Source organism: Chenopodium quinoa, unplaced genomic scaffold (assembly GCF_001683475.1).
Source record: "Chenopodium quinoa cultivar QQ74 unplaced genomic scaffold, ASM168347v1, whole genome shotgun sequence".
Lineage (NCBI taxonomy): Eukaryota > Viridiplantae > Streptophyta > Magnoliopsida > Caryophyllales > Amaranthaceae > Chenopodium > Chenopodium quinoa.
Genome location: NW_018743574.1, coordinates 15,149 through 22,424, shown reverse-complemented (window position 1 = coordinate 22,424; position 7,276 = coordinate 15,149).

Genomic DNA, 7,276 nt, shown 5'->3' with positions numbered 1-7,276 from the left:
GAAATTTGTTGTTTGTATTATAATTTTTGGGAATGTGTTGTTTTAGAATGGGAATGGAGTAAAGGATGAGTATCTCCTAATTCTTTTAGTGTAATTAATTTATTTTAGAACCTGTTGGTGTGAAAAATTGGAAAAAAAAAAAAAGAAAGAAAAGGCAAAAAAAAAAAGCTTGTCTTTTTTCGAACCAGTTGTTGTCAAAGAAGGGAAAAAAAGTATTGAGCTTGTGGTTTTTCCTTGACAGTGATGGGATTGTGGGTTTGCATGGGAAGTTGTTGTGGTTGGATTGATTTGTTATGAATTATGTGATGATATAGTATGTTGGGTTTGGTGTTTTTGTGTATGATTTGGTTATTGGTTGTTTGTTGTAATGCTTTATCTAGAATGAGTCATACTTGTATATGTGAATTAGGTGGATGTTGGTGATGGCTATAGAGATGGTGGCGAAGATGATGTATCTGTTTATGAGGAGAGATTAGAGAGTGATGATGGATTTAGAGAAGGAGATGAGCAGGAGGTTGAAGAGGGGGGAGGTCTAGAGGTTGAGGATAAGGGGGCAGATTATGAAGAAGATGAAGTTGAGCCTGGTGTTGAAGGGGAGTTTGATGGGGCTGGTGTAGAAGGTTCCTCATTCATTGTAACACCCCCAATTTACTAGCTATTAATAAATAATAAATAAAGGAAAAATAAACAACCTTTGAATAAAAAATGCGGAAGTATACACCTAAATCGGAGGTATTACCGCCACACTCAACAACTTGTCAAGTGTTAAGGCTTACAAAATCCCAATAATTACAACCCAATAAACTAGGTGAGCTATTTATACAACTTTACAGACTTGTTATAAAATACTAATCGAAACACTTGAGCTCCTTTAGCTATGATCACTTGATCAACCTGTTTAGACAAACTTGACTGCTCACCATTAAGGACAAATTCCAAAATAGATCGTCGCAGGGCCACCATAAGAAAAAGACATGGCCGCAAACACAAGTAGCACAACAAAACAACACACACGTCAGCAAAAAAGCTGAGTAATCACCACCGATCAAAATACAAAGAACAATAGAATAATTAATATTATTAACTCACTTAAAACAATGTAGTTCGAAACTACATTACACATATACACCTCAAGGGTAAAATAACTCCGTACTCTGAAAATAACCTTTGTCAAACTCAACCTCAAATAATAATACAATCCTTTACTCAATTAACTCATTTATCCCATAAGTGTGCCACACTCTTTGTCTTATACCTAGCCTTGGACATGAGTAATTCGAATAAATAAACCAACAAGTATAAAAACTTGAATACTCTCAATAACCAGAAAACACCTCTAAACATGACCAATATGGGTCAAATCCCACTGTAGGGGACCACAAAAAAATATAAATAAAGATTGTACCTCATTCTTAACTCATGATCATTATCTCCTTACCAACATGCCAAGGACTAAGGTAATTAACATCGAGCCTCAAACCAAGAACAAAATAATAATTCTCAACCCTTTTGATCTCATACTTGATCAAATAACCATTCACAGGTTAATAAACAATATCTCAACAATGGCACAGGTTCCCAAATTATATAACGTGACGTACTCGATTCATATAATATCTCAACACTTACAGGGCAAACATACTAGTTCCTAAATATAATTAACTCACAACCCAAAAATAATACTCTGCATTAATAACCCTAAACCTCAATAAAACAATACTCCCTATAGCAACAACATTAGAAACCCTAATATATATATATATATATATATATATATATATATATATATATATATATATATATTTATGCAATCAATCATATACAACAAGAAAATTTAAATCATATAATACAACACAATAATCACACATATATAAATCTTGATCATACAAAGTATAAATTTTGCACACAACAATACAAAGTATAATCAATACAAACAATATATCATCATACAATTCCAAGAATTAAGATTAGTGTGATTTCATATAATAATAAAAATAATACAAACGTCTCCAAATTGATATGGTATAGAGTGATTACCTTTCCGGAAATAAAACTCCAAGATCTTTCGTAAAAACTAAGGTCATACATAAAAGAATTCTACAAACATGTGCTTCTTTTCGCTAATGATAATTCATGTAAAACGATCTCGGCAAAGTGATAATGTCATCAAATGAACTTAATTTATCATAAGCCCACAAATTGAAGGTATTGTGCGTGAAACAATTATGTTCATGGAAGCACGCAAATTGCAAAGGTTAAAGTTATAAAATAAATCACGTACGGCTGCCTTGATCAGTAATTTATATATGATGTGTAAAATCTTTAGGGTTTAAATAGTTCATATATGCTTACAAATATAGTCATATTTAGATTAAAATAGGGTTTAAGATAATTTTATAGGATAACATAAACAGAGTATAAGATCGAATTTATAAAATAATTTAAAATATCTTATTTAGCCATAAAATATATTTGATAAAATTTTAAAATATTCGAGTATTACAATCTACCCTCCTTAAAACAAGTTTTGTCCCCGAAACTTAAAATAGAAAAATTATGGGTATTACATTCATAACCCCAAAGAAGAACACGGTAATGGTGAACACTGTGTTTTGTGTGGAAGAGGAAGTACCACCCCCAACTTTGGGCATGGTATTTGGGGGTTGGGATGAGTTGGATACCTATTTCTGGAGTTATGCTAGACAAAAGGGTTTTAGTATAGTGAGGGCTGCTTTTGGGTGGGTGGATGTGAAGAAAGAATTGGAAAAGGGAAAGTGTTGTCAGGAGAGAAGGAATGCTAAGTGGATTTGTGACTGTTATGGTTATGCTTCAAGGAAGCGTAAACAGGATGCACTGAAGGAAGGGTTGATGCAAGATGAGGAGACACTTCAGAAACGAAAGACTAAAGAGTGCAGTTGTCCTGTGGAGTTGTATGCCAGTGTTAATGAGGAAGGGAACTGGGTTGTTCGAAGGCTGAATTTGGAGCACAAAGGTCACATTGTTACTTTGGGAAAATCAAAGGATGTAGCAATGTACCGGAACCACGAGTTAATGGTGAAAAACAATCACTTAGTCAAGCAGGTGCATATGGCGAAGAAGTCTAAGGTGAAGGTATCCCAAATGTACAGTTGTTATGCTCGGGAGCGTAATGGAGTGGAGGAGATGACATTTACACAAAGAGACTTAGAGAATGCAGTGGCTCAGAAAACCAGACTTGAGCTTACTGAGGGTGATGCAAATGGCATGATAGAATACTTCAACAAAAATGAGTGCCAACAATCAGAATTTTTTCCATCTATGTCGGGTTGGGAAGGACGACGCATTACAAGATGTTGTGTGGGTAGACGCAAGGAGTAGAGCTGCGTATGAGGAGTTTGGAGATGTTGTGTGTTTTGACAGTACGTATTTGACAAACAAATTTCACCTTCCCTTTGCTGTGTTTATCGGTGTGAACCATCATGGGCAGAGTATTTTGTTTGGGTGTGCATTGATCTCTCGGGAGACGGTGGAGACATATGAGTGGGTGTTGAGGACTTGGCTACATTGCATGGGGGGTAAAGCTCCTATCTCAATCCTAACGGATCAAGATCCGGCGATTAGGAAAGTTGTAAACTTGACTATGCCTGAGAGTTACCATAGGTAGTGCATATGGCACATACTTCAGAAGTTTGGGAGGTATGTTGGTAAGCATGAGGACTATGAAGCTGTAAAGGATGAGTTTGAAAATATCATTTATGGTAGTTTAGATGCTGATGAATTTGTAGATCGTTAGGCGGACGCAATTGATTATTACAAACTAGGAGATAATAGTTGGCTTGAAAGTACTACACTTCCATATGTTTTGTTTGTTTTTTTTTTCTGTTAGAGTATGCAGAGGTGGTGTAGCTAGCTGTGTGCAGGGGACTGGAAGCTATTTCAGTTTTGACTTAGAGTAGGAGCAGGTTTAGTGGTAGACTTTTGTAGCACTTAATGTTATTTTTTTCCAATTTTCATATTTGTGGCACATTTCAGAGACAATGAATGTAGCATTCACAGGAGTCCAGGTGTATGAGGTTTGTTTGGTTTTAGATAAGCCAGTAATTGCAATTTTTTGAAATGTAGGGTTGTATGAGGAAAGGCACATGTGGATCCCAGCGTATCTGAAGCATTTATTCTGGGCCGGGATGAAAACGGCCCAACGATCGGAAAGTTTCAATCACTTTTTCAAAGGTTATGTTAACAAGCATACAACGTTGTCTGAATTTGTGCTTCGATACTGCGGTGCAATGCAGATAAGGGCCGAGTCAGAAAGAATTGCGGACTCCAACACAATATCGTACGTCAGGAATTTAGCTACCGATTTCCCAGCGGAGGAAGTGTTCCGGAAGTGTTACACAGACGCCAAATTCAAAGAAGTTCAGCAGGAGCGTTAGAGAATGTTGTACATACGTCGCCTAGATGACTATAAAGTTGGTGAGAATCAAGTTGAGTTTGTTATTGAGGACGGAGTGTGGATCAAGCCAAAATATGCAAAGAAAGAATTTGTGACTAAGATTCGGAGATGCTATAGGGTGTGCTACGATAGTAATACATATGAAGCAAGTTGTGATTGTAAACACTTTGAGTGCCATGGAATCATTTGTCGACATATGATCTTTGTGTATGACCATTGTGGTGTTTCCATTGTTCCTGAGAAGTATATTCTACGTCGTTGGAGGAAGGATATTCAAAGGAAACACACACGAGTGAAAGTAGCTTACCATGATCCACTTAAAACCGATGAAGCCAGGCAATATCACAAATTGATGGGGATGTATGAACTTATTTGCTTAAAGGCTTCAGCTTGTAAGGAGGGTGTTGAGGCTGTGGCAGAGTTGTTACAATTGATGGACCTCAGAGTCGATGAAGTGTTGGCAATGGTTGCCAAAAGACAGTAACAGGCAGCTAAGGAATAATGAAAACGAAGGTGAGGATGATGGCGTACAAGGTGTTGTTCGGACGCCTTCTTCTGTGGCTTTGAACAAGGGGCCTGGTTGTGCAAATACACCAGCCACACATGCATTTGGGTTGTGGAATACAATCCATACACCAGTTAGTGGGTTTATGGGGAGTTGTGATGGATCCGTCTCGGCAGTGATTAAGGATCCACCGCTGCCCAAGAAGAAGGCCCATTGTACAACCAACGTGAGGTATCCATCTTGCACAGAGAAAAAGGGAAAAGAAAAGGCTTCTAGGGTGAAAAATGCAGCAAAGAAGCAAGCTGCGGCGGCACATAACAGTATGTTATTGTCAACAAATGACTATGTACGATCGGTTGGAGGGATTCAAATGAGGGATGAATAGTTTCCTGTGAAAGTGTACCTTATGATTCGCAGATTGCCACTGTAATCAGGGTGGTACATTTTCAGCATATGTAGGGTTTGAAGGTCAGAGTAGAAGTTGTCAGAGTTCAAATCCATATTGATTTATTCTTTTATTGTTGTTGTTGTAAACTTTTATTCTTGTTGTTCTGTTTATATGTCCTGAATATTTGCTTTTGATACAACGTAAACTAATATAGGTTTGTTTGATTATGAAGTAGCTGAGAACAATACAGCTAATATTGTAAACTACTGTGTTTGTGTGTGTTGTTCTGAACTGTAAAACATATTATTATATACAACAGAAACACAAATTTAACAAATCATAATCTTCAAGTTAAAAAAAGAAATGTCATTATACAGATCGTATTTATCATACATGATGGATGAGTAGACCATGTACTATTGTATAAAATATTCCCTAACGCATTTACAAGTTAAACAAGATATTGTATTTTCAGCATCCTCGTGATAAAGACCAGCCCATGCAGATAAGTTCTTCTCGTGTTGTAGTTTTTGTTTGCAAAATATTTGTGGTTGTGGCATATAATCTACAACCAACTAATATCTCATCTAATTTGACATCGTCATGTCATGTAACTTCCTTCTGCACTGGACAATTCCTGCAGATCCGATGCTGTTGATAGTGTTCTCCAAAAGCTTAACACCTTTTTCTTCTTCTCCGATGTATATATATACGAGGCTTACTATATATGCTGCCTCTGTATTTTGCAATGCAGTTGCTCTTTCCAACCTCTTCAACCCTTCGTCTACCACTATAGTGTTGAAGTATTGTCGCTACAGTAACGTAAAATAGAAAAAATTTAACAATTATCAACAGGTTTTTTTTAATATTATAATGAATAAAATTCTCAAGTAATAAGAAAGAAGCCTTACAAATCGAAACTCAAGCAGAGCTTCAGGATGTTCATTCTCCATGCATTTCATGAAGAATGTGTTTGCCTCTTCTCGATGTAACCACCTTCGTGTTTCAATCCAAGGGAGGTGAATTTGTTGAAGGACCCTTTTTTCTTTGGCTATCCTTCGCAGGGTCTTGCAACTTTTATCATGTCAAACGCCAGAAATTACATTATTAAAATATTTGTGTATAGGGGGATGAGAAACAAAGTACAAATTATAAGTAAAATGAAATCCTACTTTAATTTGCACCGAAATAAATCTACATGAGATGACTTAGCAACGCAACACAGAATGATCGCTAACACTTCCGACGGAAGGATGTCAACCATGGAAGTTGAAATTTTTCGCCTTTTCGCTACTACATCCATGTTTTTTTTTTTTTTTTTTTTTTTTTTTTTTTTTTTTTTTTTTGCGTTTTTATGGAATCTGACCTCTGTTTTTTGGAATAGAAGGAAGTGAGTTATTTTTAAATCTTTGTTTATCTTTGAAAATGTTTGAGATAAGTAACTTAGTCAGTGAAATGCCTTATATATAGACTGTAAAATGACGGTTCACATTCTGCAAGGGAGTGGATGTAGTGGGTGGGAGATCTAATGATGATGGTTAATTAATGTTAAGCGCAAATGATGATTTACTGGGGGAGATAAATAAATTCGGCACGCATAATATGGGGAACTGCCATTTCCCTGACCCTTCATTTCAATGTTATTTCAACGCATGCATATAATAATTAATGGTACATGTCTTAAGCAATAAGTGTACCATTGCAATATGTTTGGGCTTATTACAAGCCAACTTTGTGTGATTTTATGTTTGTACTTGTAAGTGAAGTATACGTTATACTGATTACAATTTTAAGTATGTGATAATAAAAGTTGAATAATGTGCTAATTCAAACAACTAAACTTCAGTGTAGTACATGAAGTAGGCTTCAAGCTCCGAATGCAATACATCTAAGACAATTAGGGTACTACTGTAGTCAGGATGGTACAAATGACCTTCTAAAAAGGACCACT